This window comes from Gopherus flavomarginatus, chromosome 6, assembly GCF_025201925.1.
Source record: "Gopherus flavomarginatus isolate rGopFla2 chromosome 6, rGopFla2.mat.asm, whole genome shotgun sequence".
In the NCBI taxonomy this organism is placed as follows: domain Eukaryota; kingdom Metazoa; phylum Chordata; order Testudines; family Testudinidae; genus Gopherus; species Gopherus flavomarginatus.
In genome coordinates, this window is record NC_066622.1 from 40,613,136 (window position 1) to 40,636,612 (window position 23,477).

Consider the following 23,477-nt stretch of genomic DNA (forward strand, 5'->3'; position numbering starts at 1 on the left):
ACACCAAGCCAGATGTCAAAAAAATGCTCTGAAGTTATATAACATGTCAGTGTCAGCAGCTCAAAAATGCAAATGTAGGACCCAAGTTCTCTAAGAGGAACAGAAATGAACGAATAAAATTCCATGATGCTGAAAGTGATTACACAGAGACCCAGATATGGCACACATTCTAAATCAGACCGCTCCGATGAGAATTTGAATGAGGACTGCATCCTGGCTCCCTGTGCTTGACGTAGTATGAAACAGCTTCCTTGATGGAGCTCATTACTTGATTAGGAAGTGGGAAATCCTCTTCCAACAGTATTTTTAATATAACTATTCAAAGATTAGACAAGATACCTTTCATTAGACTTTGTGATGGTCTAGGGTGACACTATGTGGCTAATCCAAGCACTGAAATAGCTGCATTTATCTCATGAATTTTTTTATTATGAAGCTGCTAGATCTAATCCCTTTATTTCTAAAATTTAAAAAATGGTATAGCACATCAAGCTTTAAGAATAAAAACTATAAAGTAATAAGCTCGCCTCATCTTTGCTTCCTATCTTAAACCTTCATGCAATTTTCTTCAATGTTAGTGCATAGGGGAAAAATATACATGTGAAAGATGTGATCAGATTGAGAAAGTTAATGTTGTTATCCCTTTTAACCTGAATGGTTAGTAAAGTTCAGAGTTTTGTGGGTTGGTTCTGTTAGGAGAAGATATTGAGGAATGAGTTGAGTATTTCTCTGATGCAATTTCGTGTTTGTTAACAAGGAACAGACATAATGTCCTGCTTCCCTAAATGCAGGAGGAATCATTCAGCAGGACACAGTTTCTTTACTCACAGTTCCAAGCATTTTTCCAGTGAGCACTCTCCCCAAAAACTCTCAGCTTTTTCCTAAGGGTCATCTATGCTTATTTCTCTGGGACTTCCTTGCTGTCTCCTCTGTCTGCTTCTCTAGTGTTTCTGCCCCCTTCTCCCCCACTCCCTCTGTGTGTGTGTGTGTGTGTGTGTGTGTGTGTGTGTGTGTGTGTGTGTGTGTGTGTGTGTGTGTGTGTGTGTGTGTGTGTGTGTGTGTGTGTGTGTGTGTGTGTGTCACTACTCACTCTCCCTGCTTCTGTGGTCCTTCTGCTCCTTCTCTCTCTCATGCACAGCTCCCTCAAATAATACCCTGTCCCCTGCATTTGCATTCAGCACTGTGTGAACACACCTCCCCCCCACACACACCTCAACTCCACCCATCATCTCAATATAGTCCAGAATGGTAACACCCTCTATGATCCATCCCAAACAGAAAGAAAAATAACTTACAATCACAAATGATACAAGCCTTAACTATTTATATAGTGTTTTTCTGTCAGGACATTTTCACATTCATTTTGCTTCCATCAAAATCTCCTTGAAGTTCTCCTCTCCCTGCCTTATTTCCTTTCAGCCACCCAAGAAGGGCCTCTTTCAATGAGTCTCTGGAGAATACATTTTGATTCTGCAAAATCTGCTGGCTGCAAAAGACCCTGCCCATTTTGTTCTAATGAAGAACTCCTCTTTGTCACAGACCTTCCGGCCCCATTTTTCTACAGCTAAATCCTCAGGTTCTTGGGACAGCCATGCTGAAACCCTGTCCCCCAGTACCTTTTCAGCTGCTCCTTATGGATAACTCTAGGTTCAGTCCTGGGACACAATTGTATTCTGTACACCACTTCATTTATTCAGGTCAATACTGTATATGGTTCCTATCAAGGTTTATCCAGCTTAGGGATCAGACCGTTCTTTCTCCTAGGATTGGGAGTCAGTTATACATGTATCAAGGTATCTGATCTCACATGAGACTTCTGATCTGGTGACGAATTCATTAACTAGAACCTCTGCTATTGTCGCAGTCTCTTAATTCTATTTTGGGTGAACTTCAGGCCATTTCTTAAAGTAGTTTTTAGCTACCAACAAATATTCATTGCTAAACTCCATCTCAGATAAAGGCCCAAGCATATTAAGCAGCAATGTGTTTCATTTATGCCTCCAGACATACTGCTGCCTATGGGCTTTCCCTGTCTTACAGGGATCCTGCTTTGCAATACAAACATCACATTTCCTGCATCAGTTTTCTATATCCTGCCTGCATTTTACCCCATAGAAATTCTCCCTTATCTTGGCTAAGGTTTTTGCAACTCCAAAATGTCCAGCAGCTTTAAGATAGTGATGTAACTCTGAACTTCCTTTTCTCAATGTATGTGGTATAACCAGCTGATACCTGTACCCATCACCTCATCACTCTTTGGTTTTTCCACAATCTCTATACAATATTTCATCCTTAAATTCCAAGTTTTCCAACTGTAAGCAGAAAGCTTTTGCTGTGGTATTCAGTGACGATACTACATACTAAAGGGTCGCTGCATTTGCCAAATGATATTCCAGTCACACACTATTCTGATAGGAGGATCCTCTCTTTGGCAAGCTTTTAGCTGCTCTGAACTCCATTCATGCCATCCCACATTCATTGGGATAAACCAAGAACATTTGCACTGATGCGAGTTGTGGGAAGAGAGGAGATAGCCAGTTTTTCCTGAGTACCCTCATTCCCCTCAGCAACCAGCTCCTTGCTGTCCTGCTTAGAGCAGGTTTACAGTTAGCCTCTCAACAAGCATTACTATAAACTATACCATGCCTGTGCCCAGCCTCTGAAAAATCGTGAAATAGCACTGCTGTTTTTCCAACCACTTGGTAAGTTGCTCCTCAGGATTTCTGAATCTAAAGAACCATTGCAGGAATGAAAGGTCTGTCCTGACCACAAACTCTCCCCCAAACAAATATAGGTGACAACGTTCTATAGATTTAACCACTGCCAGAAGTATTTCAAGTGAGGAATAATGATCTCTCTCCAAAGAACATAGACTTTTGCTGTAATGAACTACCATCTTAAGTCCTGTATGTTCATATCAATACTTCCATCAAACCATAAGTGTTAGAATCTGTCTCTAACATAAAGGTGTTTTGAAACACAGGCTAAGACAGGAGCAGTCATGAGTCTTGCTACATCACATTCTGCTGATCACTGAAATGGTTTCTGTTTCTCATCCAACCTATACAATGGTTTTGCAGTAGTGGCAAACCCACAAATAAACCATCTGTAATAGGAGCGGACCACTACAAAATGCTGCACATCTGAGAGTACCTGGGCAGTTCTTCAAAGTGTCAATTTTCTTTTTGTCTTTGAAAATTCCACCCTCACTGATTGTGTGTCCAAGGTAAATTATCTCTTCATAAACAACTAATTTCTCTGGGTTCAATTTTCAGAGTGGCAGCCTTAAGCTTATCACAGACCATTTGTGAAAGCATCAGTTCCTGTCCACGGGTTTTAGTATGTACCAAGACATTATCTAGGTATAACACACAAGCGAAGGATGGGAAGCCATGCAATACCCTCTCCATTAGCCTCTCAAAATGTGACAGGTGCATTGCAGAAGCTGAAAGCCATCACTTGAAATTGAATGCCTTGTTCTGCGGGGAAAGCAGTCTTTTCCTTGGGTCCACTTTCACTTGCTGGTACCCACTTTCAAGACTCAGTGTAGTAAACCAGTTTGAACCTCCGTACAGAATCAAGCATGATAATGGATAATAATCCTTGTGACTTCATTTAGTTTTCTGTAGTCCACCCAGATTCTGGTATTGACATGATTTTTCTTAACCAGGACTATGGGTGAGGCCTCACTGAAGGCTCAATTATGCCTTCCTGATACATTTCCGCAATGGCCAGTAATGCCTCTTCCCTCTTAGCGACAAGTAAAAGCTGAGGTGGCTGTTTAATGGGCCAGTTTCCTTTAGTATCAAGCTTGTGCTGGGCCAATGCAGTCAGTACACTATACTTTGTTGGATTAGGAGAACAACTGCTGATTCCTAACCAGGAAGTTGCTTAAACCATTCTCCTGTTGTTCAGTTAAATTTACAGCACTGTGCCAGAACATGTCCTATAGAAACTCTGGGAATTCACCTTCACAGCATTACCTCTTGTAGCTTTTTTTTCTCTACCAGTATTTAACTAGATCCACTGGTTCATATTTTTGAACCATGATTCTGTTTTTTACTATTTGCTCTGTCCCATATTTGGGGGGGGAGAAACAACACCACACCATGGTTCCTGCTTCAAATCCACAAGGACTTTCGCAGCTAAAATTCCCTTGATATCCTGGATCTCAAGGCAGGTTTCAACAACTTCTTAACTTTTCTTTGCTGAAAAGCTACCATACAATATAGCTGTTATAATTTCTGCCCCTGGAGGCAGAATATCTTGTTTACTGCAAACTGTTTGCATACAAACCATGTGTTTCACATGGGCCACATCTTTAAAGGGAATTTCCACAGACTGAATTTGTAGGACAGCATTCCTGTAATTTATTACACAGTTATAAGCAATAATGAAATCCAAACCTATTAGCTTTCCATTATTTCAGCTATCCAGACTTCATGCTTGAATTCCAGAGGTCCAATTTTCAAACCCAATTTTGGAGCAGGTATGTTCTGCAGTCACTATCTGAATTTGAGACCAATTAGGTGGTTTAATTTTGGATCCCCTATTCCCTAGCATTTTTGGCATGTCTGGTCTAACACCTTGTGTTTGAGCTACTGTCCATTATTCCTATGCATTTCATAGATCTTATCACTCACTCAATAGCCAAACTCACGTTACTGTTGCTTAATTGCCCAAATTTAAACAAAATCAGTGGGGCTGATCCTCCAAACTTTGCCCCTTCAGCTTGGCGTCCCTCTATTTCCCAAACTGGGTGATGAACTTTCATTAGACACTTGTGATGTTCTGTCCTGTCCTCCTTTTATTGATAAATCCCTTTGTGTCCTTTTTTTTCATGGTACCAGCATTTAAAAGAACTGCCTCCCTTAATTTTTGCATTACAGACAATTTATCTTGTTTTATTAACTGAATTTAGCACTTTTCTTATTCATTCTAAAATGTCGTGAACCAGATTAGAATCCTCTTTTCCATCACATGTATTAGACACAAAAGTACTTCCATCTTCTTCACGAATGGCTGCTTCCTCCTCTGGTGAAATGTGACAAGAGTAGATTTAAGTTCCATGTCAAAGTGCACAGCCTCTTGGAGTGTCTTTGGCCTCCTTTTGCTAATCTTGGTTTGTAAATCCAAGTCCAGCTGAGCATCAATAAAGCAGTCCATTGCCAGTTTATCCTGGAAGTCCTCACTGGTATCTGGATATGCCAGGAATACGTGTCTTTGCAGGCCCTCTACCACTTCGGGTGGAGTCTCTTTCCCTCTCCTTCTAGTTAGGCAGTGGCCAGCTCAGATTGATGGCTAGCTCTAAACTGCATGTCAAGGCTTGTACCAGGTGTGAATATGTCCGTCTGCAGCACTGTCACAGCTAGGCCCACTCAAGTTGGGTGCTAGAAACCCCAGTCCTGTTCATCCTCCCAGCTATTCATCTGAGTCAAATAAGCCTTTCAGAGAGTTTTCCTTCACAAATAGTGGGGTTGTTTGATTATTTAAGCTGGAATAATCTGCCCCCAGAGTTACAGATGGAGCAAATGTCTGGTCTTACTGCACATCCTCTGGCTGGCTCAATATCTCATCCAGACAGCAGATTTCCACTTTGGTTTTTGTCCCTTTGATTTCCTTCACAGCATGATTTCTCAGTACTTTAAGACCTTCCAATAGCTCATTTCTGTTAGCAAGGTCCAAGTTCACCAAAGCTTTCCTGGCCTACCCTATATTGTGGAAAACCTTCTGGAACATGGCACTAAGTTGTTGGCCATCTCATTGATACGTCTTGCCCTCCAGACTGGAAGTGTTGCACCTCGGCTTCTCGGTCTGTCCAGACACTTTGTAGTTGCTTCCCCAACAAAGATTTCATCTTCACCTGCAGGCATTTCTAGGGCCTTTCCGGGACACCTTCAGAAGATATTTGAATTCCTTTTCTGAGGGTTCCACCTCTTGATTTAGATTTCATTTTAACTCCTTTCAGCCAAGGATACTGGCTCAACAACTCTCCTGGAAGTGGAATGCCACAGTTGACATCAGTGCTCCCCTTTTGACTTGAACAGTTAGCCAAAATTCAGGGTCTTGCAGGTTGTTTCCAATAGGAAGAGAAATTGATGATGAAGGTATGTCTCTGATGCATGCCTGTTTATATATATGTACAAATAATGTACATAAAGTCCTGTTTCTCCAAACACTGTGGGAGTCAGACAGGAGAAAGTTTCACGCCTCTTTCCAGCCAACACTTTTCTTAAATGCACTCTCTTAGCTTTTTCCTCAAAGTTATGCTACCAGTTCTTCTTTGGAGCTTTCTCTTGCCTTCTTTGTCTGCTTCTGTGGTCCTTCTGCTGCTTCTCTCTCTCATGCACAGCTCCCTCAAATAATACCCTGCCCCCTGTATTTGTATTCACATACTTGAAACCCCTCCTCCCACATTGTTCAGACTCCTGATTGGCCTCATAGATGGCCTGTGGTTTGGGCAGTATTGTTTCAGCTACCTTACTCCCCCAAAAGGAGCATTTATGTTTATCCTGAATGAAGAACAACTGTTACACTCAGCTTCAATGAGGTTTCAGCCAACCCCTCAGAAGAATAATACAGCTAAAAATAAAAAGAATGAGGAGTACTTGTATTTTCCACTGCATGTATCCAATGAAGTGGGCTGTAGCCCATGAAAGCTTATGCCCAAATACATTGGTTAGTCTCTAAGGTGCCACAAGTATTCCTCATTCTTTTTGCTGATACAGACGAACATGGCTACCACTTTGAAAGCTAAAAATAAAGTTTAAAATAAACAGTGACATGAAATACTAAAGACTGATTTTCATCCATGGTTAAAAAGGTTGTGATAAAATAATGTGAAGTGATTGTCTGTCAATGCAGAATTCTAGCCTGTTTTAAATGATCAGGAATGGCTCTATAATTGTTGAGCAAATGTTTATTCAGCTACCTGGAAAGAATCTAGCAGGGTACTAGAGCTGAAAGCATGGCTGTAATGATTTTATGCTGACATAGACCCTGCTCCTGCTACTGGGGCTTCACATTGGCAATAGTTTCCACTCACATGGATCCAGTTTGCAATATTGGGGCCTTTATGCACTGAGGAGCAATTGAGTAGCTCTCCCTTGACCACCTCTTCTTTGTTCTTCCTCCAACACCCACCAGCTTTCCCTGGTCCTACATCTTCCCCTCCATATGTCTGTGGACTGCTCTGCTGCCAATGGCCCATCCCCATTGCCAAGTGAAATAAGAGAAGGACTTTGATTAGTCATTATGTACCATGACTCTTCTCATAAGGTTGGCAGGTCCAGATGATGTATTAGATATATTGTGAATTCACGTGCATGACATTCAATGCTAAAATATAACAAGGTAGACATTAAAATTAATCCTGAAATAGGGTGTGAGAAAAAGACAGTTACTCACCTTTGTAACTGTTGTTCTTCGAGATGTGTTGCTCATATCCATTCCAGTTAGGTGTGCGCGCACGCCGCGTGCACGTTCGTCGGAAGATTTTTACCCTAGCAACACTCGGTGGGTCGGCTGGGCACCCCCTGGAGTGGCGCCGCTATGGCGCCGGATATATATCCCTGCCGACCCAGCCACCCTTCAGTTCCTTCTTGCCGGCTACTCCGACAGAGGGGGAAGGAGGGTGGGTTTGGAATGGATATGAGCAACACATCTCGAAGAACAACAGTTACAAAGGTGAGTAACCGTCTTTTCTTCTTCGAGTGCTTGCTCATATCCATTCCAGTTAGGTGATTCCCAAGCCTTATGTAGGCGGTGGGGTCGGAGTGAAATGTGGCAGAATGAAAACTGCTGAGCCAGAGGCTACAGCATCTCTTGACTGTTGAACCAGGGCATACTGCGAAGCAAAGGTATGGACCGAGGACCATGGAGCTGCGCGACAGATCTCGTGGGTAGGTACACGAGCTAGCAAGGCGGCAGATGAAGCCTGAGCCCTGGTAAAATGCACGATGATGTGGCTTGGGGAAATATGAGCCAAATCATAACAAGTGCGGGTGTACGCCATCACCCAAGATGAGATTCTCTGAGAGGAAAACAGGTAAGCCTTTCCTTTGGTCTGCTACCGTGACAGAGTTGGGGCATTTTACGAAATGGTTCTGTCCGCGCAATATAAATGCGAGCGCTCTACAGACATCCAGGGAGTGCAATTGTTGCGCCCATTGCGTTGAGTGTGGGTAACATGAAAGGCCGAAACCACCTTAGGGAGGAAAGCCGGGTGCGGTCGTAACTGCACCTTGTCTTTGTGAAAACTAGTGTACGGCGGAACCACTGTAAGAGCTCTGAGCTCGGAGACTCGTCTGGCCGATGTAACGGCTACGAGGAAAGCTGTCTTCCAAGACAGGTATGCAGAGAGCAGGTCGCTAACGGCTCGAATGGGGGAGACATAAGTCTGGTTAAAACTAGGTTGAGGTCCCAGGTTGGGGCTGGGCGGCGTACTTGAGGGTGTAAGCGCTCCAAACCCTTGAGGGACCTCGAACCCATAGAGTGTGAGAACACGGAACGACCACCTTAGCCTGGGTGGAAGGTAGAGATGGCTGCCAAGTGTACCCTCAGCGATGACACCGCTAGGTCCTGCTGTTGAAGGCCAGAGGTAGGCCAAATAAAGGGGATCGAGACCTCAGTAGGAGTAAGATCAAGCGTTTCGCCCCTGTAGAAGAAACGCTTCCACTCGGCCAGGTACTTTGACCAGGTGGAAGGCTTCCTGGCACCCCGGTTTAGTCACGCAACAGCCACACCGTGAGGTGAAGAGACTGCAGGTCCGGGTGATGAAGCCTGCCGTGGCCCTGAGTGATGAGGTCTGGGTGGAGTGGCAGGGTAATTGGGTTGGTTATTGACAGGTCAAGCAACGCGGTGTATCCGTGCTGCCTGGACCACGCTGGAGTGATCATAATGATGTGCGCTTTGCCCCTGTGGAGTTTGAGCAGGACCTAATGAACCAGTGGGAACAGTGGGAAGGCATAAAGGAGTTGGCCTTTCCACGGCATCAGGAATGCGTCCGAGATCGATCCTGAGAGACCTTAGAAGGAGCAGAACATCTGGCATTTTCTGCTCTCGCGGTGAGCGAACAGGATATGTGAGGAAAAATCTCCACTTCTGGAAAACAGAACGCCTCACATGGGGCAGAGTGACCACTCGTAAGACAGGAAAGACCTGCTGAGTCAAAGCGCCAAGGCGTTCCGAACGCCTGGGAGAAAGGACATCACCAGCTCCATCGAGTGGGCCATGCAAAAGTCCCAGAGATGGATGGCCTCCTGACAAAAAGGGGGAGGACCATGTCCCTCCCTGGTTATTTATGAAGCACATGGCCGTTGTGTTGGCTGTAAACACCGAGATACCACGGCCTTGCAGCTGCTGCTGGAACCCCTGGCACGCCAGACGGACTGCTCTCATTTTTGGGGCATTGATGTGGAATGCCAGCTCCCAAGAAGACCAAAGGCCTTAAGCTCGGAGGTGACCATGAGCACTCGAGCAGAGAGATGACGCGTCCGTCGTCAGGAGCAGTGAGGGCTGGGGCGGATGGAACCGCATCCCTGCCCATACCAGGGAGGGAGTTAGCCACCACTCTAGGGAGCCTAAGGTGCTCGAGGGAACGGTGACTACCATGACCATTGGTTCCCTGTCTGGGCGGTATGCCGAGGGGAGCCGGACTTGGAGAGGACGGAGGCGGAACTTGGCATGTTTGGTTACAAACTTGCGGGCAGCCATGGACCCAGGAGACTGAGACAAGTGCGAGCCGAGGTCATTGGGAAAGTCTGCAGACCTCGGATGATTGTTGCCATTGCCTAAAACCGCGGCTATGGTAAGCAGGCTCCGGTTAGGTCGGAGACCAGGATAGCCCCTAGGAAGTCCAACCTCTGCGTGGGAACCAGAGTGGATTGCTCTATAGTAATCATCAGGCCTAGACCTGTGAATAAGACCGTGACGATGCCCACGTGCTGAGTGGTTTGTGTCTCGGAGTCTCCTCGGATAAGCGAATTGTCCAGATATGGAAAAACGCATATCCGACATCAGCTAAGGTAGGCGGCGACTATGGCCATACACTTGGACAATATCTGTGGGGCTTTAGAAAGGCCAAACAGCAAGACCGTAAACCAGAAGTACTGACGGTTGGCTAAAAAGCGGAGGTATCTCCTGTGCGGAGGGAAGATGGCGATGTGAAAGTACGCGTCCTTCATATCGAGGGCAGCATAGCAGTCCCCAGGAGGCAAGGATGGGATAATGGTTCCCAGGGATACCATGCGGAACTTCAACCTTATCCTAAACTGGTTGAGTCCGCGCAGGACTAGGAAGGTCTGAGACCTCCGTTCGAGTGGGGGACTAGGGCATAACGGGAGTAAACCCCCTTGCCCCTTTCGTCCGTCGGCGTCTGCACCTCTTGTACGAGGAATTGCTCATGAGAGAGGTCCCTGAAGGGGGACAGGGTTAGAACAAATTAGAGGTGGTACCCATGCTCCACCGTGCACAGGACCCAGCGATCTGAAATTAACTGGGGCCACGCCAGGAGAAAGCGGGATTGGGATCCTGGCCTGTGACTGGTACACCGCCCTCAGGCACACCTTGGAAGGTTCATCTTTGGTCCCAGTGGTAATTGCGAGGGACCTTGACCTTGGCTCTTTAGGGGTCCTGACATTTGTCTGTGACCACCTTGGCCTCGCCGTTTGCCAAAGTCCTGTCTCTGGCTAGGCACAGAGTATGGCAGCTGGGGACAGAAAGGCCTGCGTTTGGTCGCTGGCATATGCATGCTGAGAGAGCGCATTAGGACCCTATTGTCCATCAGGCTTCGCAGCCTGGGGCTGTCTTTGCAGCGAAGAGGCCTTTACCAATAAAGGGTAAGTCCTGAATGGCATACTGCAGGTCCGGCCGGAGGTTTGAAACCTGAAGCCATGAGATGCACCTCATGGCAACACCAAAGGCCAGAGTCCTGGCTGCTGAGTCTGCTGCGTCCAACAAGGCCTGGAGGGATGCTCTGGGTACCTTTTTCCCCCGTCCTCCAAGACGGCAGTGAACTCTTGGCGGGAGTTTTGAGGGAGAAACTCCATAAACTAAACTACCGTCACCCAGGTGCTATAATTATAGCAGCTAAGCAAGGCTTGTTGCTTTGCTACCCAGAGCTGCAGGGCCTCTGCAGAGTACACCTGGCGGCCAAGTAGGTTCATTCGCCGAGCCTCCTTCGGTTTCGGGGCTGGCGCCCGCTGGCCATACCAATCGCTCTCCTTAACGGACTGAACGACTAGTGAGCAGAGAGGAGAGCGGACAGACGAGTAGTCGTACCCCTTAGAGGGCACCATACCGGGTCCTCTACCTCCGGGACCTCCTCCACCTCAGGTTGTCAGGGGACGTATCAGAATCGTGGTCCTGAGCATAAGAGCTGCGCACGTGGGATGACACGGAAGCGTGTCTGGATGGCCATGGAGGTACTAAAAAAGGCATGGGCAGAGTCTCTGACTCTATCGGACCTTGCCCAACTCAGCACCGGGGACCGGCACCGGGAGGCGTACCGGTACCTGGAACGAGATCCAGACCTGCAACCAGAACGGTGCTGGGAGGTCGACTGAGATCTCAAGGCTCGGGGAGAGGCTACGGGAGTCGCGGAACCTGTCGTGGTGCCGGGAGTCGGAACGGTGCCGATAGTAGCAGGTCGGCGAACGGGAGACCGACCGGTGTGGCGAGTGAGACCAGTACCGAGGAGGAAAACAGCACCGGGACTGCAAGTGGTGTCGGGTGTGCCGACGGGACCTGGAGCGTCTGCGGGACCGTGATCATGAACGGTGCCACTCTGCTGTGCCGACAGAGGACGGTCATATGAAGAGACTGTATTACCCACACCAGCGGTGCCGGGGTCAGGCAGCATCGACTCTGTCATGGCAATGAGATCCCTCGCCGTTGGTAATGTCTCCGGCGTGGAGGGAACAGCAGGCTCAACCACAGTGGATACTGGGGAGCTGTCAGGCACCGGATTTGACGGCCCTCGTGGGACCGGGATCGACGGTACCGAGGTTGTCAGAGCCTCGGGAGGTGTCGGTGCCGAGCGATCCGACTTAGATGAGCTCTCTGGCTGTGGTGCAGTTGGCACGGAAGCAGCAGGAGCAGTAAGCTCAACCACGGTGTGTGCCGGGGAGCCGTCAGGCACCGGATTCGACGGCCCTTGTGGGACTGGAATCGACGGTGCCGACTTCGTCGGTGCCTCAGCAGGTGTCGGTGCCGCGCGATCCGACTTAGATGAGCTCTCTGGCTGTGATGCAGTTGGCACAGAAGCAGCGGGAGCAGTAAGCTCTACCACGGCGCGTGCCGGGGAGCTGTCAGGCACTGGATTCAATGGCCCTGTGGGACTGGAATCGACGATGCAGACGTCATCGGTGCCTCAGCAGGTGTCGGTGCCGGGCGATCCGACTTAGACGAGCTCTCTGGCTGTGATGCAGGTGGCACGGAAGCAGTAGGAGCAGGGGCTCAACCACGGCGCGTGCCGGGGAGCCGTCAGGCACCAGCAGGAATTGTAGGCTTTCTTGACCTCGGAGGGAGGGAGCGGTGCCGAGTCGACTTCGATGCCGGCGACGGCCGGTGCCGAAAGGCCTTGGCAGTACCGTCGGGGTCCGGTGCCGAGGAGGCGCTTCTGCCAGCCGCTTGATCATCGCTCGGTGCCAAAGGTGGAGGGGTAAGTGAAATTCCCGCTCCTTTTTGTTCTTGGCTTAAAAGCCTTGCAAATGGGGCACTTAGCTGTCAAGTGTGATTCCCCGAGGCACTTCAAACAGGAGTCGTGTGGATCTCCCTCGGCATCGGCTTCCGGCAGGCGGAGCTCATTTTAAAACCCGGTGAGCCGTGCATAGGCTCCGGCACCGGGTGCGGGGAAGGGGCTACTTCCTGAACCCCGCTAACTATTACTAAACTAACTATGTTAGCAAAGAAAAAACATATAACTATACAAATATATATATAAAAGGATTATAACTGTATACACGAGAACTACGAGTAGCTAGGGAAGTGGAGGTCAGCTAAGCCGCGCTCCACTGTTCCAACGACCGACACAGGCGGTAAGAAGGAACTGAAGGGTGGCTGGGTCGGCAGGGATATATATCCGGCGCCATAGCGGCGCCACTCCAGGGGGTGCCCAGCCGACCCACCGAATCTTGCTAGGGTAAAAATCTTCCGACGAACGTGCACGCGGCGCGCGCACACACCTAACTGGAATGGATATGAGCAAGCACTCGAAGAAGAACTAAGGGCTGCTCTACATAGTGGGGTAATGTGGACTACAGGAGAGTGATTTCTAAAGCACACTAACATGCTGCATATTAATTGGCCCACGTAGACCCAGCAGTGTGCAGTGCTTTAGAAATCACACCTCATAGCACATACTAACCTATCATGTTACCCGCAGGATAATAACGATGCTAATATTTCACTTCCAATGTAATTAAGGAAGAAAGTAGCATATTTATTTGATTTTTTTTTAATCCTCAAGATGAACAAATTCATGCCTTTTACCTTAAGGAGAGATAACTACTATTCCTAGAGACGTGAAAAAAAATTTGTTCAGTCAGACTACTATTACACTTTCTCTGCAACCATATTTTAGCTGGCTATAATACAAGAATCATGAAAAATGTTGAAATGTACATCATTGTCTACTTTGGTAGTTGGCATGGTTTCAAAACACAAAAATCCCTTAAATTGGAATTTAAGCTAATTTTTTAATATTCAAAGCTGCCAAAAAGAAAAAAAAAACTCAGAAGCTAATAAAATCAGTGAAGGAACAGAACAATCTTAAATGCAAGGATGGAAATAAATGTTTTTATGTCTAACAATTACTGTGAATCTCCATTCTCTGATCCAAACAGATGCAGAGTAGCCTGAAAATCTGCCAGCTCTCAGTACATACTATGACAAGATATTTTACCTACTGGACCATGATTCATTTTAGCAGCCAATAAAGTGGCAATCAGAAGAAAACCAACACTGCACTTGGGGAGTGAAATTCATTTTTATTCTGTTAAGAAAGCTTAAACAAATGGGCCGAAGTACTGCGCGCTTGGATTGGATTTATAATGTTTCAGTTATGTTTGTGCAGTTTCGGATGTCAATTGGGTAGATAAAATTCAAAACTCTAAGCATATAGTAAGAACTATAACCTCCAACAGATTTATATTGGCCTACATTCTGAGGTCAAACAATGCCATCTGCCATGATTTTTAAAACATTCTTCAACCTGGATTGCTTCAGTATCCTCAGTCGCTGCTTCTCAATTCCATCACCTAGTTTGTTTTCCTTAAGGGTTTCTTGTTTCTGAGAACTTGAATAGTTTGTAAATAGTCAATTAGTTTGGATTGGCCCTCAGCATAAGGCTGAATATCATTCTGTATGCCTAATGTGCCAATTAGCTTAGCTGACCTCCAAGATGATCAGTTTGAACTGCCTTGTTTTTCTAGGTGAATTGCTTTTATCACTATTAGCTGTAGCTCTGCTCATGACACAAACCTCACTGACTAAGCAGAGAAGAGCTTTCTGATGTCTTTCTGCTTGTTCAGTTAAGCTACCACTTGTGTGTTCTGTCTTAATAGTAATGATTTATTCCAGAAGATAAAAGTGCAGGGCTAAAGAACATACTGTGCCTTTTCTGCTACTGACTTCTGCTTCTAGAAACGAGAGAATTGCTAATAGGTCCAGCAACTCTTCCCTTGGTTGTCTACACAGTTTTGAATACTGCTGCTTATGCTTTAAGAACAAATTTGGTTAATGGAAGACACCTATCCCCCTTGTGGCTGTGTAGAATTAATGCATTCTCCCTGCTGGTTAGGGTGACCAGAGAGCAAATGTGAAAAATCGGGACGGGGTGGGGGAGGTAATAGGCACCCATAGAAGACAAAGCCTCAAATATCGGGAATGTCCCTGTAAAATCAGGACATCTGGTCACCCTACTGCTGGTACATGCCCCTGCCCCCCCATTTTTGAAAAATGATATAGCAAAACAAAGAAACATTAGGATTCCTATCTCTTTACAAACTGTACCTTGAAAATGCTGCTTAGAGCCAATCCTGTTAGTGAGTTAAAGATGGCTGCTACAGAGTAACAAGCTATCTGATCAGTCTCGGACACATTGGTTCTCCATTTGGTTTTTTGCTTTTCTTAGTTTCAAATAACTCATCCAGACTAAAAATGTGTGTTTTGTTCATTATGTTAGCCATCTAACAATAGTAGTTTTTCCCTTTTTAGTGACACCAATAGTGTTCATGTAATATGTATTGTGACAAAGTTCCTCCTCTACCTTGGTGGGTCCTACGCTTATTGGTGGATTTGCTTTCCTCAGAGATCTTCCTGTCTGGTGGAACCCACAGTCTGGGTCAACTCCTCCTGTGTCTGATCAGGAGTTGGGAGGTTTGGGGGGAACCCGGGCCTGCCTTCTACTCCGGGTTCCAGCCTAGGGCCCTGTGGATTGCAGCAGTCTATAGTGCCTCCTGTAACAGCTGCATGACTGCCACACCTCCCTGGGCTACTTCCCTATGGCCTCCTCCAAACACCTTCTTTATCCTCACCACAGGACCTTCCTCCTGGTGTCTGATAACGCTTGTACTCCTCAATCCTCCAGCAGCACACCCTCTCACTCTCAGCTCCTTACGCCTCTTGTTCCCAGCTCCTCACACGTGCACCACAAACTGAAGTGAGCTCCTTTTTAAACCCAGGTGCCCTGATTAGCCTGCATTAATTGATTCTAGTAGCTTCTGATTGTTCTGGAACCTTCCTTGTTACCTTACCCAGGGAAAGGGGCACCTACTTAACCTGGAGCTAATATATCTGCCTTCTATCACTCTCCTGTAGCCATCTGGCCTGACTCTGTCACAGTATCTATTTTGAATCATTCTCACCCAACGTAGTCATTTAGAGGAAAATTTGCAAAGACACAAATGGATTTAGGTGCCTAACTGGGACTAAAAGTCAATAGGAGTTGGCACCTAATTCCTTTTTGGTCCTTTATTCCTCCTTACCTATATGATGTCCAACATTGATCTGGCTTTTCTTATTCTTTTAGGAACCAAATTAACTTTTTTCTCTCCTAGAACAAAAGCGATGGTCAAACACTATTTTAGGTGACATACCCAGGACCAGGGAACTTTGATGTAGTGAATAAAATACTTGAAATGGAGGTAGTATCCCTTCAGAATTCTTTAGGGAATCCTGAGACACAACTGCTAACTGCTCACTTGTCCAGGGTAGTGGTCTTTAAGTACATTTTAAATGAAATCTGGATATACTTGAAGAATTCTAGGGGAAAGACTCATATCAAGAGTACTGCTACTCTGGGTTTTCTTTTATCAACATAAACATGAAGAGGTCATGGTCACACATTCACCAAAAAAATAACGGACCTTAAAAGGCAATGACAATGCAATCTAACTTTATAGCATCACAGTTCCATTGTCATTGCACCATTACATTGTTTAAACTATAGATCCTAGCTCCTTTAGTTATTAAACTGCAAGATTGAAACTCTCAGTTTCCAGGAAGTTTTAGTATTTTCTTGAATGCTGGCTGTGGATCAAACTTTAATTCAATAAGCAAGACCATAGTATCTGTTGAGATGCAGAATCAAACAATAGCAACAGTTAATGCTCCAGCCACACAACCATATTGCCAGATATGTTGTTTGGAATTCAGTTGGAAGTGCCTTCTTTTTATTACTTTACTATCAGCTCAGAATGCTGCAAAGACAGAAATAGAGCTGGCTGGGAAAGGTGAGAAAATTTTCCAAATAATTTCTTCAATCTTTTCTCTCCAACTTCCAAAAAAGAAATTAAAAAAATCAAATCCATTCTAAAATTAAGTCCCATTCTCATTGGAAATAACTTAATGAATCCATTCTTCTGTTAGTTCTGCCAAACTCTTCCACAGGCATGCATGCCTTTACGGACATTTGGAATATAATACAAATTAAGTGCTCTTTCTCTCTCTTTGATTCTTTATGTCAGTTGTTCCCAATATATTACATACTGTCACCCCATTTTACAATCAACCTCCTCTCCCATCTTGTCATACAGAAAGGGAGGAAGGGTGATAGAACTGAGAACCCCAGCTCTGCGCTGTTCCAAATGTTTGGGTATGGTTCCTCCTGACCAGCAGATGGACACAGTACACTGACCCTTATTAAAAATGTCATCACCTGTATATACAGTGCTTGCAAGCTCACCACACTCAGTGGGTGCTCTCTCGAGAAGATGGAGAGATCAGTAACTTCACTGGCTGAGAGAGGAGACTGAGGAGAAGAAAAGCTCCCAAAACTATACAGAAACTTCTCTAGGACTGGAATTCCCAATGGCTGTCTTTGAGAGGAGTTACCAACACCCTTTGAGCTATTAGTCACCTTACTCTGTGGATTTCTTGGTGAGGGGTTTCAGTGTATCTGACTTCCAAAAGATGCCTAAAAAAACTCCCAGAGGCAGACACTGGGACAGTGATACCTGGCTCCTGCTGGCAGTTGCTGAGGATCCTTCTCCTCAAGGGGTCCAGTGATCATGCCCAAGAAACAAAGGGGAGGAGGACAGGCTCCTTATTAGCAAAGCAATCTGATTAAAGTGTAACCCAGCAGCAGTCCCTCCTACCCCCCGCCACCCACATACAGAACCCTTGGCTGGGCCTCTTACTGTTCCCTGCTTTTTGCCTTTGACAAAGCCCCCAGGGCCCACTCTTCTAGCCCAGAGATCAGGTTTGCCTCTTCTAGCTACTCTTTTTCCCCTCTGCTGCCACATCTCTCTTAGCCCTGGAGCCCAGACACACAGCCCCACGCCCTTCTCTTGGTGCAGCGGGAATCTTGGGAGTCATGCCACCATCTTAGGATGGCAACACATCACATGGCCACTTCCTCCTTCCAGGTACACCACTGGCAGCTGGGATCATTTCTTTCCCACTGCCTTACCTCCTACCATGACCCTGTCATCCCCTGTAGAAAGGCCACATCCTCCAGTGGGAACACTCTTGGTCCATCTTTCCTTTCCCCTGTCTGATAAGTGGCTTAAAAGGGGACCAAGAAGCATCAGCTGCTCCTAGCCCACAGTTGCAGGGAGTCCAGCCTAGCCTCTGGCTCTGCATTTACAGATGATATTTCTTGGAAGGCTCTGCACTGACCATACCTAAGCCATTTGTAGTGTTCTCTCAACAGTTTCTAGCACTAAGAAATCTCAACATTCTGATTTTTTTCTTGTTGAAGCTTATTCTCTAGTTATCAAGTTTATTTTAATGGCTCTGCGGTGATCAGTCCTTCTACTTCTGTTTAGGTAGCCATAAACTATATGTGCCTTTTCATCCTAGCGTATGACTTCAGTTCAATTATTGACATTTTTTTCATTTAGTGAGCAAACCATATGCTCAAGGGTACCCGTTCTGTGCTTTATGCAGTTACATTTTGCAATTTTGTCCATGATCCACCAGTACTTCTCTTCCACTGATAGTTCTGGAGTGAAAACAAACTGAGTAGTTCAGAGACTATTATCAGTCCCTGATTTTCCAGTAGAACTAGGAGTAAAGTGGTGTCTGGGCTGGAGTGCTTTAAAGTTTTGACATCTTTAAAACCAACCTACTGACTCGCCAGCATATTACCTTAGAAGCCCCATGCAGTTTCCAGAGCCAATTAACTAATAAAACACACCGAGTGAAGAACTCAGTTCAGTGCCGGTCTCAGTTCCTTATGAGTGATTGATTAGTAGCAACTACTGGAAATACTTTAGTTCAGAGTAGTCTAGAATTGTAAGAATTCTCCTGTGCTCCTATAAAATTGTATCTGAAAATAGAGACACCACCAGAAATCCCAGTGTATCTTGCTCTTAGACCAACTCACTAGCAAATGCTCTGAAATAGCCTGAATCTGATTACTTTGGTGCATGCTTCAAAGCTCAGAATTTTTCCACTCAGCATTTAAATTGTGAGGGTGATTAAATGGTGGGAGAGGAAGTGCTGTTTCAAATCGTGTTTTGTCTGTTTTGCTGGCTGGGAACTCCATAGTCAATCCTTGCATTTCTCTTATAATGGAGTCGGTATATTACATTTGTTACACGTAGAACAGATGCCCTTATTTTATTCTGTATAAATAAACTGAAGCCAGTCTGCAGAGGGGATTTTCTGTAACAGTCATGCATTACATATTCCCCACCAATAAATACTGCAAAAGGTGTGGAAAAGCCCGAAAGTTTTATCATCTGCCCAGGAATAGGCAGACAGAATTGTAATTTGCTTGAAGCTTTTTGCTGATGTCTGCTGTTCTCTCACGCTTACATAGGCTGTAAAGCAGGGGCAGGCAAACTTTTTGGCCTGAGGGCCTGTGATGAAGTGGAACTGTTCTTAATGTTTCCTCTGAATATTGTGTGGGTGCCTCGGTTTCCCCATGCACTTCTTAAGTCTCCAGCATGCATAAATGGCTGATACTCTGTCTCCTGGCAACAAATGTCTGGGGCGCTTCCCCGCTGCAAGGGGATGGCTAAAGATGAACAAAGAGATCAGGTGACCTCCTGGCCTGGGAAAGAGACACAGGCCAGAAAGGAGGGGCTGGAGGGGGTTTCAGTTTGGAGCTGTCTGGGGATGGGAAATGAGAGCAGATGGGATTGTCTGGCTAGCTGGGCCCCAGAATGGATCGGGCTGAGGGGTCCCGTTCTCTATACCTACAAGCTCTATTTTAGACCATGTTCCTGTCACCTAATAAACCTCTGTTTTGCTGGCTGGCTAAGAGTCACGTCTGACTGCGAAGAGGGGGTGCAGGACCCTCTGGCTTCCCCAGGACCCTGCCTGGGCGGACTCACTGTGGGAAGCGCACGGAAAGGCATATGCTGAATGCTCCAAGGTCAGACCCAGGAAGGTGAAGCCATGTGAGCTACTTGCCCTGAAGACAGTCTGCTCCAAGGGAGAGGAGGCTCCCCAAAGTCCTGCCTGGCTTTGTGGGGAGCAGTTCCAGAGCATCGCCCGGGGACTCCGTGACAGGGCTGCATTGGGTTTCGGAAATTGTATGGAGGGCCGGTTAGGGGGAGGGGGTCGTGGCCTGGACCCCACCCTCTATTTGCCCCCCCGGGAATCCTGCCCCACCCATCCCCCCAGCTCCCTGTCCCCTGACTGCCCCAGGAACTCCTGCCCCTGACTGCCCCCCGCTGGTCCATCCAACCCCCCCTCTCATTCCTGACTGCACCCCCAGGAACCTTGCCCCATCCAACCATCTCTTCTCCCTGCCCCCGTAATCCCTACCCCCGATTGCCCCCCGCCACCCCATCCCCCCTCTCATTCCTGACTGCCCCCCCGGGACCCCTGCCCCATTCAACCACCCCTTCTCTGACCACCCCCGGAACCCCTGCCCCTGACTCCCCCCACCACCTCATCCAACCCCACCTCATTCCTGACTGCCTCCCCGGGACCTCACTGTTCCCCTATCTCTGACTGCCCCAACCCCTATGCACAACCCTGTCCCCTATCCCACCCCTCCGCTCCCTGCCCCCTTACCATGCTGCCTGGAGCACCGGTGGCTGGCGGCACTACAGCTGCACCACGTGGCTGGAGCCAGTCACACTGTCGCCACCGCGCAGCGCAGAGCACCAGATCAGGTTGGGCTCTGCAGCTGTGCTGCCCCAGAAGCTCACAGCCCCACCACCCAGAGCATTGTGCCAGCAGCTGAGTGAGCTGAGGCTGTAGGGGTGGGGCCAGGGGCTAGCCTCCCAGGCTGGGAGCTTAGGGGCCGGGCAGAAGGGTCCCATGGGCCAGATGTGGCCCGCAGGCCATAGTTTGCCCACCTCTGCTGTAGAGTCTCAGGCATGAGTTACAACCATACATATTTTCCAGTCTTGCCATCTATTGTTATTCATAACAGACAATCTAGCTTGAACCATTTTGATTATCTGTTTTCAAGTTTTATGGAGGACCTCCTGGTTTGGTGAGAGGTCGTTTATGTAACGTGGACCATCACCAGAAAGGAGAATACTCATCCTCCCAGAAGCACACAATGCCAGAGGATTAGGACTACAATATACAAACAACGAGTCGATTATATTAGAGCATCATATCCGTTTCACCCCTTTAATTGCCATTCTACACAAACGCGGGACCCATGAGGTACTGAGTCCGGTTTGTCACTCTCCCATGCTTAAGAAACATGCCTTACAACTTTCCTACGAGAGTATAAAGTAGCCATAACTCAGGCTGCTTTTAGAGGGCAAGCTCACCAAAATTCACTTCAACAGTTTTTCTTGGGCCAGCTTGATGCTTCTGCCCATGGATGTGGTGGTGTGTTATTAAGGTTAATGAATGGTGTACAAACATCACATCCCTAGAAATCTTTGCAGTGGCAGATAGTGTCTTCCCCTACACTGAGGAAGATGTCAGTAATCAACCCCAAAACTCTGAGGGCTTGTCACAATGTCAGAAGCTCCTGGAGTAATAGTGACCACAACAGCTTCTGGGTTGGAGCACAGCTTTTCTATTCACTTTATAATTTTATATTAAAAGGAACATACCTGTGTACTAGCAGCAAAGAGATGACGAAGTGGGTATTCACCCACGAAAGCTCATGCTCCAATATGTCTGTTAGTCTATACGGTGCCACAGGACTCTTTGCTGCTTTTACAGATCCAGACTAACATGGCTACCCCTCTGATACTTGATACTTATGTACTGTGACCATAAATAGCGTATTTGATGTGAGTGTTTGACAAATATCCCTGGTGCCTGGTATTGTAGTTCTCTGTAACCACTGCCAAAACATATTAGTCTCATTACGGCAATTAATTTCAGGAAACTCAGACTATAGTGTTATGTTAGTTTTAAATGCCACAAGAAGTAATTAACAGAACATGAGTGACATACTTCCTGTCACTGTGAATATTACAGTCTGAAGAATGGGTTGGCATAGCTCCTGCCAAAAAAAGATACTCAACAGAAATAATAAATGTGAGCTGATGGTCTGGGGAGAAGTCTGGTAGCAGTACTCCAGAAGGACAAATAGATCCACTTTGTAAATGGAATGTCTGCAAAACCTCCCTTTGCAGTCATGAAGCTACAACAGCATATCTACAGTACTTTCTTTCACTTATATTGGCAGATTTACTAAGATTAGCTGTCAAAACCAAACACAGATATAGCTATTGGGTGGGGGGAAAGCTCATTTTTATAAAACAGAACACTAAATGGAATATTGTTTGTAAGTCTCCACAGTTATCAAATGCAGCTTGGAGGAAACGGATGTCCTCTTTATTGGGTAACGAGCAAACCACAGTACTGAAAGTCAGGAGGATCTTGCTTTTGCTCCCAGCTCTGGTTTCCACAGATTTGTAGTTTTTAAGATCAGAGGGACCATTATGATCTAGTCTGACCTCCAGCTAACACAACAGTTCCTGCTTCAAGCCCATTTCTTCTTGCTGAACTAGAGTATATCTTTTAGGAAGGTATCCAGTCTTGACGTAAAGACTGCCAATGACAGTGAATCTACCATGTTCTTAAGTAGATTGGTCTGATGATTAATTACCCTCACTGTTAAAAATTCCTTATCTTGGAGTGTGACAGTGGGTAAGCCACTTGGGGCCAGATTCTGATTCAGTTGCTCATGTTAATACCTTACGCTATGAATTATTCCCATTGGAGTTAATTGGAGTATTCACAGAGCAAGATATTACTCAGCTGTAGTAAGGGAATAGTCCACTCCCATAAATTCCCCGCATTTTACATTCTCCTTCTATAAAATGGAGATAATGCTTCACTACTGAGCAGGGATTTATATTTAATTCATTAATGTTTCCAATGTACTTTGAGATCCTCAAATCAGAACGTGATGGAAATTCAAGAGTTATTTTCTTTATACTACAATCTAACAATATTACTAACAGGCAAGATGTATAATTATTTTAACTAGATCAAATTTCCAACCTCCAAAGGATCTCATTTACTTATGATATCTTGTCTTGTAGATCATAAGGTCTTTGAGGCAGAGACTGTCATAGAATTACTTAACCTGCCTTCTCATGGGGGGTGTGGATAGTAGGTGACCTCCTGAGGTCCCTTCCTTCCATACATTTCTATGATTCGCTGTATATTTGTAGAGTGCCTAGCACATTGGGGGGTGGGAATACAACCTGTCCGGCATCTTAGCCTTACAGTAATATAAAATGCTTACAGCACCTAGCACAATGGGCTCCTAGGTGTTACGGTAGTATAAACAATAATTTATAATGCAACACTGGAAACTGCACCAGGAAAATATTTTTCCCTGAGGCCATACTTGGGGCAGTAATGTTCCTGCATTTCCAGAAGTCTTCTGATGCCAACTGGTAGTAATTTAAATCTGTATTTCTAAGAAGTCCTTTCTCCTTAGCTACTGTGAAATATTCAGGTTTTGGCTGATGCAGGCTACAAGACTGACCTACATGAATGACTTCATAGCTAATATTACATAATATGTTAACTGGCAAGATCATGTGGTTCTACATCAACTGGGAAAATAATGTGCCACCAGTGTGTCA

The 23,477-nt window shown here is 46.1% G+C and overlaps 1 long non-coding RNA gene across 1 annotated transcript in view; it reads right to left on the reverse strand.

Annotated features, from left to right (window-relative positions):
• The window catches only part of LOC127053368 (uncharacterized), a 48,340-nt gene extending 26,758 nt beyond the window's left edge, over nt 1-21,582 (reverse strand). Inside the window, exon 1 of the long non-coding RNA XR_007775008.1 lies at nt 21,480-21,582. This is a non-coding gene — a long non-coding RNA (uncharacterized LOC127053368). The remainder of the gene's footprint in view (nt 1-21,479) is intronic.
• Between the last annotated feature and the right edge of the window lie 1,895 nt (nt 21,583-23,477).